The following is a 12,626-nucleotide window of genomic DNA, read 5'->3' as shown; positions in this document are numbered from 1 at the left end:
CTTTACAGATGCTATGGGCCTTTCCTGAGGCCCAAATCAGACACAGAAGGGCAATTATGAGGTTTGTCTGAAGAAATACAGTTTTCTTCCAGCAGGTGGAAAAAAGGGGGGTTGGGTACAGTGGAAGACAAGAAGGGAAATGCTGTCTTTGTTTTGGCCAATCAACGTCATCTCAAAACCTTATGGAACTCCTATGTAAATATCATCTGAGCTTTAAAAAAATGAATTACTACAATTTCTACATATTATGAAAGCCCAAAAGACATAGAAAAGCATTTTTGCCATTGTTAATATTGCTTCTCATTGAAAAGGGCTGCAGTGACAGACAAGAAGAAATATTTTAACATAAGTAAATTCATTTTCAGAATGACAGAAATGCACTGGTAATATAGATCAAATCATGTGGTTAGTGAAAAAAGCTAAAACACAATTTAAGGAGACCAATCGTCCTCCTTTAGGGAGGACAGTCTTTCTTTTGTAAGTTCTGTCCTCCCTTGAAAGTGTCCTCCTTTTTGATATTGGAAGACTAATCTGTAAATGTCCGTGTTCGATCGATGCAGAGTTGATCGATGCAGAGTAGATCCATTGTGTGTGATGTGATGTATTTGTATTTGACATGACAATTCGTCAAGGATCAGTACACTGCAGCGAGATGCAATTATGAGACACATGCGCTCCGCATGGGAGACCTTGAGAGAGCATGCGATATACCGAGCACGCAAATGGCTTTGTGTACTTCTTACTGAAATACAACACGGCACATACAGCATTGTAGACTCACAATTATTTTTTACTCAGTGAATACTCAATCATAGACAAGCACAATTCATGTTTTATTAATTCATTATCTATTTAATAATTTCCAAATACGTATAATTTTATTTACAAATATTTTCTCAAAATTCAAGTTTTAAAATAGAAATCTAACCTCAAACCAAATCTATTAATAATGCATTTTGATTAAATAGTTGCATAAAACAGACATTTTTTAATTAGAAAATGATAAATACACCCGAATATCACTCCAAATCAGTGGTTTTGTTTGATATTTAGTTTTACTAAATGATTACTTTTTTCTTACAATTATTCATAAAAGTTAATATGCATGTAAGCATAATTACAATATAAATATTACAAATGTTTTTATTATGCATTTATCATATTATAGTGTATTGCTGCAATGAATAAAATGCTTCTTTTATTTACGATATTGTTTTCTTTATTTTTGTCTTCCTTTTCATTATATAATAAAAAAGTTGGTCACCTTAATTATATGCATCAGTATATTATATTAATCACTACATAATTTTCAATCATGGAAATTATAATTATTACTTTATTGTTTTTAGATTAAGGATAAACTGGATAAAGCCATGATTTTGCAGGTTATATGAACAAGATTAGCATTAAACATGTATACCACATACAATATCCATAGTAGCAATGATTAGAAAATAAATCAAGAGTATATTTTTTATTCTTTTCCCCAAGAATAAGCATATGTTTGCTTTATTGAAATGTTTTCCATTGATTAATGGTAGAGGACACTTTAGAAATAATCTGGTCACTAACTCATTTCATAGTTGAATAAATGGACCCACAGGCTGGTTAACTTGCCCATGGTCATATGGCATGTTTGCAGCAAAGCCAAAAGTGAGTCCTTGCCTTCTTTATTTATTTATTTATTTTTTCTGAAGCTGGAAACAGGGAGAGACAGTCAGACAGACTCCCGCATGCGCCCGACCGAGAGCCACCCGGCATGCCCACCAGGAGCGATGCTCTGCCCACCAGGGGGCAATGCTCTGCCCCTCCGGGGCGTCGCTCTGCCGCGACCAGAGCCACTCTAGCGCCTGGGGCAGAGGCCAAGGAGCCATCCCCAGCGCCCGGGCCATCTTTGCTCCAATGGAGCCTTGGCTGCGGGAGGGGAAGAGAGAGACAGAGAGGAAGGAGGTGGGGGGGTGGAGAAGCAAATGGGTGCCTCTCCTATATGCCCTGGCCGGGAATCGAACCCGGGTCCCCCATGTGCCAGGCCGACGCTCTACCGCCGAGCCAACCGGCCAGGGCCTTGCCTTCTTTATTGCTTACAATGGTGTGCTCCTTCCATTACAAGAGTATTTATCAAATTCATTTTTAAGTTCAGAATCCTATCTTCATGTGAAATCTTACTAAAAACCTTACCATAAATCAGAAACACAACTAGCATAAAACAAAACAAAAAAATCCCCAGCCTTTTATAGTTTAATTGACCCCCAAACGTTATGTACAAGAATTAACTGTCTAACAATTGAAATCCACTTTGCCCTGCTTCATTTAAAAATTAATATTTGTCCAACAAATTAACATATGACCAAGACAGGTCAATACCCAGGTGCTAAGGGGACAAAAATAATACATAGTCCCTACCCTCAGAGATCCTGCAGCCTAATTTCAGAGAGGAAAAAAGCTAACTACAAAACACAAAAACAAAAAAACTAGGTTCATGTGATGATGAAGACTAGGACAGTGCTGAGAGAGCATGTGGAACACAGCGTCTGAGCCAATGTGAAGTCAAGGTCTGATGGGAAATTCTTTAGTGGACACTTCTACACCTTAAAAAATGAGTAGAGGGCAGTGAGGCAAAGAAGGGAAAGAATGACAGAATAAAGACAGGCAGGAAAAAGCATGATATGGAACTTCACATAGCTCTTGCTGGAGCACAGAATGTGAAGCACGGAATCGTTTTTTGTTGTTTTTTTTTTAATTTGTTTATCTGTTTGTTCTTTAATTTAAAGGACGTGCTTCCCTTACTCATTCTCCCCCACACACCCTGTGGAATCACTGGTCTTTTTAACTGTCTCTATAGTTTTGCCTTGTTCAGAGTGCCATATACATATTTGGGATCACTCAGTACAGAGCCTCTTTAGCAATTGAATGGATAGTTTTAATTGAGTCAATGTCCAAATTCTCTTCTACACAAACTTTTTACTAATATCAATCTGGCTAACAGCAGTGTTTTATTCAAATAAAATTTCTCTTACTTCACAGAAGAAAGGCATGCTCTCATCCATCTCACATCTTACTGTGGTACATTGCCTTGGAGCCATAGAATCTTAACAAATTTCAATTCATGTTTTAAATTTTTGTTGAGGAGTAGTATGATAGGGTGAACAGTTAGAGATTTTTAACAGTAAAATATATCGCATAAAAATTCTGTGAGGAAGTGAGATGGAAATACAGGTCAAGAAAATAAAATAGTAATGTAAATTCTTCAGCTTTTAACAGAAGAGTCTATTCATTATTATTTAAATGAATAATGGCTTTATTTAATTACTGTGGGTTTAGATTCCATTGAGTATTCTTAAAATAGCTGATAAAAGTTTTATTTTAAAATGTCAATATTTCCAATAGGGTAGAAATTAAATTCTTTGCAAGTATATATTTTACCACAGGTGAAAAACGGTAGATATTAACTTGGTAATGTGTGAGTAGTTTTTCAAAATTCTTTTAAAGATGTATGAACAAAAACAGTTAAAGCCTATTAGCCTACAGTATAAAATCCAGGTTTTTAACCTGATATATAAAACTTTTCATCACTATCCTCCTTCTAAGGAGATTTCAGGGCAGTGAAACTATCCTTTGTGATAGTAGAATGGTAGATACATGACATTATGCATTTAGCAAAACCCTAGAACTATAACAGACAAAGAGAGGCCCTAATAAAAACTATGGACTTTAATTAAATCTTTCCCTTGTCTTTCTGAAGCATGTGTTCAAGAGAAAGGAGTATTACTATTAATTAATCAATTATCATCTAACAGGAGCTCTGTAAATATTTTCTCTAACACAAAAAACAACGCTGACAGATTGGTACACTTTCGCCTTTTTTAAGACGGAAAAAGTGAAGCTTAGAGTTACTAAGTAACTTGTCTGAAATCTAATAAACAGTAGATTTGAAGTTCAGCCCAAATCTGACTTGACTACCATACCACATACTGCCTTTATATTAGTCATTTAAATAAGAGGTAGAGACTGCCCAGGTCAGGCAAGGAAGTGGATTCAGTACTCTCACAAAAATCAGAAATTAACGAAAGAGTCTTCCTGCACTTCTTTGAGGAACTGCAAAAATTTTAATTCTGAGCATTAAATGGTGGTAAAAAGAGGAAACTAACAAATTGATCAGTAGAAACCAGTGTACAAAATTAAAATAACTGATATGCTACATTAAAACTTAAAGGGTTTTATGTTCAATTTCAATGAAGAGAACATATCAAGAGTCAAAGGTATAGAGACTCAATATTGTCACAGTAATAGTTCTTCATAACTTTAACTACAGATTTGATCCCAATTAAAATCCCAGGAACCTATTTTGTGGAAATGGACAATACTATACTAAAGTTTATATAAAAAGGCAAAAACTCAGAATAACCAGTACAATATTGAAGAAGCAGAAGAAAGTTGGAGGACTGACACAACCAGAGATGAAGACTTACTATAAAGCTACAGCAATCAGGACAGTGTGGTGCTATAGAAAGAACAGACAAATAGATGAGTGGAGAACAGAGAGCCCAGAAATAGACTCACATAAATATAGTCAACTGATCTTTGACAAAAGAGCAAAGACAATCTAATGGAGCAAAGATAATCTTTTCAACAAATGGTGCTGAACAACTGGACATCCATAGGCAAAATAACAAATCAAGACAAAGAGCTCATACCCCTCACAAAAATTACCCCAAAATGGATCGCAAAACCTAAATATAAAATGCAAAACTATAAAACTCTTAGGTAACATAGGAGAAAACCTGGATGACCTTGAGGGTGGCAATGACTTTTTAGATATAACACCAAAGGCACAATCCACGAAAGACATAATTGATAAGCTTGATTTCATTAAAATTAAAAATGTCTCGTTTATAGAAGAAAATGTTAAGAGAATGAGAAGACAAGCCACAGAGTGGGAGAAAATATTTATGAAAGATATATTTGATAAAGGACAGTTATCCAAAATTTATAAAGAACTCTTAAAACTCAACAATAAGAAGCCAAACAAACCAATTTTAAAAATGGAGTAAAGACCTTAATAGACAGCTCACCAAAGAAAATATACCATGCATATGGCAAATAAGTATATATATGAGAAGAGGTTCCACATTCTATGTCACCAGGGAAATACAAATTAAAAGAACAATGAGCCTGAACAAGTGGAAGCACAGTAGGTAGAACGTCAGACTAGGACACAGAGGACCCAGGTTCAAAACCTTAGGGTCGCTGGCTTGAGCGTGGGCTCATCCAGCTTGAGCATGGGGTTGCTGGTTTGAGTGTGGGCTCACTGGCTTGAGTGTGGAATCACAGACATGACCACATGGTCGACAGCCTGAGCCCAAGGTTGCTGGCTTGAGTAAGTGGTCACTCACTCTGCGGTAGCCCCCCAGTCAAGTCACATATGAGAAAGCAATCAATGAACAACTAAGGTGCCACAACAAAGAAATGATGCTTTTCCTCTCTCTCCCTTCCTGTCTATCCCTATCTGTCTCTCTCTCTCTCTGTGTCTGTGTCTCTCTCTGTATCTTCACTCACACACACACACACACAAAAGAGCGATGAGATACCACTACATACCTACTGAAACTGCCAAAATCTGTAACAAAGACACCAACAAAAGCTGGTGAGGATGAAGAAAAACAGGAATTTTCATTCATTATGGGTGGTAATACAACATGGTACAAATACTCTGAGAGCTAGATAGTTTAATAGTTTCTCACAAAATTAAACATTCTTATCACGTGATCCACCAATCATGATCCTAAGCATTTACCTAAAGTATTTGAAAACTTATGCCAGTGCAAAAACCTACACATAGATGTTCATGGAAGCTTTATTTATAACTGCCTAAACTTGGAAGCAACCAAGATGCCCTTCAGTAGGTGAACAGGTAAATAAACTGTGGTACATCCAAATGGTGGAACATTATTCAGATCTAAGAAGAAATGAGATCTAAGATGTATTTGCGGGGGGGGGGGGGGAGAAGATGAGAGGGATAAACAGGCAAAGCACAGATGATTTTTAGGGCAGTAAAAATATACTGTATGATGCCATAATAATGGCTATATGTGTCCTAACCTATGGAATGTATTCCAAGAAGAGTGAACCCTAAACTATGAACTTTGGGTGACAATGATGTGCTAATGTAGACCACCAATTGTAACAAATATGCCATTCTGATGGGGAACATTGGTTATAACCATTGATGTGTGGGAGCAGACAGGGTATGGGAAATCTCTCTATTTTCATCTCGGTTTTACTCTGAACCTTATACTGCTCAAAAACAAAACAAAAGAAAAAACAACTAAAGTCTAGCCTGAAGAGGTGGTGGTGCAGTGGATAGAGTGTTAGGCAGAGATGTTGAGGACCCAGGTTCAAAACCCGGAGGTCACCAACCTGAGTGTAAACTCATCAGCTTGAGCACAGGGTCGCCAGCTTCAGCTTAGGAACATAGACATGACCCCAGGGTTGCCGGCTTGAGCCAAAGGTCACTGGCTTGAAGCCCAAGGTTGCTGACTTGAGCAAGAGGTCACTGGCTTGGCTGGAGTTTTCCAGTCAAGGCACATATGAAAAAGTAATCAATGAACAACTAAGATGCCACAACTATGATTTGACACTTCTCATCTCTCTACCTTACTCTCTGTCTGTCCCTGTCTGTCTGTCTGTATCTATCTCTTTTTCTCAGAGAAACAAACAACAACCAAAAACTAAAGTCTATAGAAAATCAAAGGTGGCTTCTCCTTTTGGAAGCTGAGTCTTTGCCAAGGCAGAGGTTATACAGAAAAAAAGGAACAACTTTGGAAACCCTGTTCCAAAGCTACAAAGAGAAGACAGATTTAATCTTTAATGTGATGAATTTGAGGTATCTGCTATATCCAAGCAGATATATACCAAAAGCATTAAAATACACTGGTCTATAATACAGAAGATGTGAAGACTGTATCAACTCAGTAGCCTTCTATTCTTGTTTTAGTGCTTCAAATACATACAGGCTATTTTCAACATATATAGAAACCAAAACAGTCACTTAGAAAAACTTCACTCAGATAATACTCACCTTCTACTGAAAATCCTACCTGCTTCCCCATCTTGTTCAAAGTGAAAGCTCAACAATTCATAATAATCCATAAAGTCCTACTCGACCTGCTCTCTCATCATGTCTCTGACAGCACTGATTACAACCTCCCTTGCCCAGCTCCAGCTCAACTGTCCTATTATTATTCCTTAAACGTGCCTGACAAGTTTGTTCTCAGTGTCCATCCTTCAGTTTGCTGCTCCTGCACCAGGATGTTCTCTTGCAGACAGCTTCATGGATGACTCCTTCAGCTTCTTCAAGTCTGCTCAGATGGCACCTTCCAGTGAAGTCTACCGTTACCATACCACTTCACAATACAAACTTTCTTTGATGTTTATTTGATTGTTATTGTTTGTCTCTCTTACATTCTAATAGAATGTAAGTTCAATAATAGTACAGATTTCATATGCCTGAGTCTTACACATAATAAATGCACAATAGGCCCTGGTTCATTGGCTTAGTTGTAGAGCATAAGCCCAGCATGTGGATGTCCCGATGTTTGATTCCCAGTCAGGGCACACAAGGAGAAGTGCCCATTTGCTTCTTCACCCCTCCCCTCTTGCTTCTCTCTCTCTCCTCCTCCTCCCATCCTGCAGCGATGGCTCGATTATAGCAAGTTGGCCCCAGGCGCTGAGGATGGCTCCACGTACTTTCCCTCAGGAACTAAAAAATTACTCTGGTTGCGATAGAGCAAGGGCCCCAGAAGGAGTATCACACCCTAGTGGGCTTGCCAGGTGGATTCTAGTAGGGGTGCATGCGGAGTCTGTCTCTGCCTCCTGTGCTCTCACTAAATTAAAAATAATAATAATAATAAATGCACAATAACTGTGATATATAAATAACTTGGAGATTTGTGAGCCATATGCCAACTTAAGTTGTTCCTGAAGACATGAGGTCTTTCAAGGAAAGCATGTACAATGAGAAGTAATCCAAACCCAACATTTAAAAGGTGGGTCAAGAAAGAGATGCCCACAAGAACTGTAGAATAACTGTACATGTAGGTAGGAGAAAAATGAGAAAATGAATAAGGATGGAGTATTCAGGAGTGAATAATCAATAATCGTGGATGCCCTGAAAGATCAAATATGAAAGGGATTAAAAACAGCACATTATACCATAACACTCATGGAGCACATGAGTGTAAATATGTGAGTTGCATATTTTAAAAGGGTAAATTTTAGGGGCATATGACTTATATTTAAGCAAAGCATGTATTAAAAAAGAAAGAGAGCATTGGTTGCTGAGCTGTTTCCTTAGAGGTCTGAAGCAAGCCAAGGAAGTAAGACACAGTATAAAATCTTTCAAAATTTGATCATGAAAAAAGAAAGATAAAGTTGCCTGGCCTATGGTGGCACAGTGGATCAATCATTGACCTGGACCACTGAGGTCACCAGCTTGAAACCCCGGGCTTGCTTGGTCAAGGCACATAAGGGAGTTGATGCTTCCTGCTCCTCCCCCCTTTTCTCTCTCTCTCTCCTTTCTAAATTTAATAAAATAAATAATAGAAAACCTTAAAAAATGAAAGACAAAGGTAATGACTTAAAACAACAAACTAAAACAACTCTCTACAGTGTAGAGGTAAAATGTTTTTAAGTCAAGTTGACTTGAGTTTTTGTCTCAAGTTACATAAATTATATAACCTTAGTTTACACATTGATGAGTTTAATATCACTTCCTGCATCACTGGGTATCATTACACCATTTATTTTTTATTTTTTAATTTTCTTTCTCGTCTTTTTTCTAAAGTGAGAAGCTGGGAGGCAGAGAAACAGACTCCCACATGTGCCCAACCAGGATCCACCAGCAAGTCCAGGGGGCGATGCTCTGCCCATATGGGGTGTTGCTCCATTGCAACCGGAGCCAGTCTAGCACCTGAGGCAGAAGTCATAGAGCCATCCACAACGTCCAGGCCAACTTTGCTCCAATGGATCCTTGGCTGTGGGTGGGGGAGAGAGAAAGGAAGGAGAGGGGGAGGGGTGGAGAAGCAAATGGACACTTCTGTGTGCCCTGACCAGGAATTCAACCTTGGACAACCACACAATGAACCAATGCTCTACCACTGAACCAACCAGCCAGAGCCTCTTTTTTTATTTTTGAATATTATTTTATTGTACAGAGATATTCTATATTTTATTTATCTATTGTTTTGACTTTTGAACTACTATATATAATGCTCTTATGAACTTTTACGTACAAGTTTTTATGTGAACATATATTTTTGTTACTCTTGATTAAATGCCTAGGAGTAAAATTAGTAATATAGTCATTTTTTATTTAACATTTTAAAGAACTGTAAACTGTGTTTTCCATTTTATAACCTTAACAGCAAGGTATGAGGGTTCTAATTTCACCACATCCTTCAAACACCTGTAATTATCTGTCTTTTTATTACAGTAATGCTGGTGAATATGAAGCAGAATCTCATTGTGGTTTTAATTTGCACTGCCTTAAGGTTTAATAATATCGTGCATCTTTTCAAGCACTTACTGGCCTTATGGCTATTTACTATTTACTTCCACTAAATATAATTTCTAGAATTTCAGAAAATCCTGGAACTCAATAAAGCTTTAAACATATTTTCAAGGGTCCTGTTTGTCATACCTGGCATAGATACATGCACTCCCTTGTTAGCTGAATAAATGAATAAAATAATAAATGAAAGATTCAAAATTAGAAATACCAAATTTATTACTATATCGTTTCCGTTTTTAAACTAACCATTTGAATTCTTATACAGTTTCAATAGAAAAGAGACCTTTCAAAGGAAAAGAAACTTTTATAAAATATAATTACCAAGAAAATGTGTTAAGCATTTATTATTATGATAAATATTTACATTAGTATTTCTAGATTAGTAATAATAAGTACTCTATCAGATCAATGTTAGGATACTAGATTTGTAATCCAATTACATTAATGTTTTAATTTAATGCTTCTTTGAAATGAGAGGTGACAAAAGCAAAAAAAAATTAAGTAATGAATGAATTTAAAATGTTGACAAACTTTATCAGACATGAATACACAGATTGATCCAGGACTATAAAAAATGAGACATTCTTCAGGGTAAATGTATACAAGGAAATTATTAGTAATCCAAGCTTGTAATCTTATTTCAAAAAGACCTGAGGGAATATGTGACTTTCAATGTAAATGACTGAGGAGAAAGTAAGTTGACTCTACAATGTGCCTAGTTAGAAACAATCTATGGACTGTTTCTCCTTGTTTGTTCCTCTACAGGCCGACTACTAGTCATATCATATACAGAGTCACTTACCCTAATTCTAAGGTTCTTTGTTCTCAAGTAATAAATAGTCCAGGCTCCTGGGACTCAAAGGAAAATCATACATAAGTCTACTAACCTTTACTGCTGCCAGTTTATTATACTTATCCATGATTAGTTTGAGACGTATTGACTGTACAATCGCTAAATAGGTTACTTGTTTTATTCAACAAGAACAATGTTGTATATAAACTGAAAAGAAGAAAAATACTAAACATGAAAACCATAGCAACGAATGTGTTTTTTGAACTTTCATTTGACATCACATCAACTAACACCAAACTAAAACACTTTATCACTTATAAAAAGGAATTGTTTGTTCTGAAATTCATAGTGTATAGAAAACATATAACCAGAATCAATAATAAAACTCTATTAACTTTAACAAAATATGGTAATATAAAGAGTGACATCAGGAATATCATGTTATTTTCATATGATTGTTGTTGCTAAATGGACTTATATTAAAACTACACTAATGTGTTTTCATTCTTAAGAATACCTGAGTTCCTAGCTATGTATCAGTACTTCCATTTATTTTTTTCTTAAAACCACACATATATTTATATAATACTAAGAACCGTGTTAAAAAGTTTTTAACAGATTAAATATTTATTTGCAATATAATTTCAAGCACTCCCAACTTTAAAAAAAATGTACAGTTCTTAAAAATCATCATATAACTTTATTATCTATTTTTTATAATTAAGGGATTAGCTCAGGCTGGGATAGCTGAGTTAGAGCATTGTCCAAAGCACAGATGTTGTTGGTTTGATCCCTGGTCAGGGCACATCCAGGAACAGAACGATGTTCCTGTCTCTCCCTCTCCCTTTCTCTCTCTAAAGTCAATAATTAATTTAAAAATTAAGGAATTAATCTCAAATTAAAATTTTCTTTAAAATGAAAATCATATTAAGTCTATAGGACAATAAGAATCTTTATGATGATAATTAGAGGTGATAATTCAATTAATCTCTGAATAGTTTCCTGAATAGAGATGTAGCCTGAACTCTCAATCCTGATCCTCGTTTGAGGATCTTTTCATTCATACAGAAACTCATGACAAGCGATGTAACAATAATTTAATGGAATACTTATTTCTAGGAAAAAATTATAGTATATTTTGTTGGACAGCAGCCCTACAATCTTAAGAAAGTAGTAAGTGTCCTCTCCAAGGAGGGAAAATGGGGCTGAAATCACCCCGCAGGAAAGAATTATGTCAGCTAAAATGAGAACAGGAAAGATTGGGGATTCCTCAAAACTAGCTACAGCATACATTGCTGGGGGTGCTAAGGGAGAAATCCCAACCAGGAAGGATTCAGCAAAAGCAATAACATGATGGAGGATGGAAATAGCTGTCCACCACATTTACGCTGACCTTTTTCTACTATTCATTAATCGTAAGGCAGTAGCTCATAAAAATATCACCAAATGATTAAATTTAACAGGTAGTGAAAATAGGAATGTGCTTTAAGTCTAGTCATTCCTATAATAAAACAAGAATAATATGTTTATTTCACTGCTCTATGATGAATCTGTTTTCATGGAGAGAATTTAAACTGTAAAGCTGAAGAATATAATTATTCACTTCAATGCCACTTTCTAGGAGAACATATTTCCCTCAAAAAGCAAGAAAAATAGGAAGAAAATAATAAACTAATTTTAACAAGAAATAAATTAGCTAATCATTATTCTTTTTTGGTTCATATATGAAATATTTCTATTGGCTGTTCTGCTTCACAGGGCATGAAATTCTCTTGAAATGTGCTATCAAAAATAACTAAAGGGTAACGCAGAAAAAGAGACTAAAAATAAAAATCTATTACTATGTTGGAATAGATGGAAACTGAACAGGAGTGAACTTTGAGGCGTCCCCCCATCTCCCTTCAAATAACAGAATTTGCTTCATTCTTGTATTTGGCCTAAAGTGGCCAAGAACAGAGTTGGAAGCAGGCTGAGGACAGGTAAGTGGTAAAAGTAGAAAAGGTAAAAATAAAGACTATCCCCTAATCGAGTAGCTCAGCTGGTTAGAGCATCGTCCTGATACACCAAGGTTGTAAGCCCTGATCCCTGGTCAGGGCACATGCAAGAATAGCCAATGAATGCAAATATGTGAAACAACAAATTCATGTTTCTCTGTGTGTATCTCTCTGTCTCATGCGTGCACACTTTCTCTTCCACTTTTTTTCTCTCTCTAAAATCAATTTAAAAAAAAATTTTAAAGTATCCTTATACTTCTTTTCATGATTC

At 36.1% G+C, this 12,626-nt stretch overlaps 1 protein-coding gene across 2 annotated transcripts in view; it reads right to left on the bottom strand.

Annotated features, from left to right (window-relative positions):
* Positions 1–12,626, bottom strand: part of BMPR1B (bone morphogenetic protein receptor type 1B) — a 427,129-nt gene that overhangs the window by 189,439 nt on the left and 225,064 nt on the right. The window lies entirely within an intron of this gene.

This window comes from Saccopteryx leptura, chromosome 5, assembly GCF_036850995.1.
Source record: "Saccopteryx leptura isolate mSacLep1 chromosome 5, mSacLep1_pri_phased_curated, whole genome shotgun sequence".
NCBI classification, from domain to species: Eukaryota; Metazoa; Chordata; class Mammalia; order Chiroptera; family Emballonuridae; genus Saccopteryx; species Saccopteryx leptura.
This window is presented reverse-complemented; position numbering and strand designations above follow the sequence as displayed.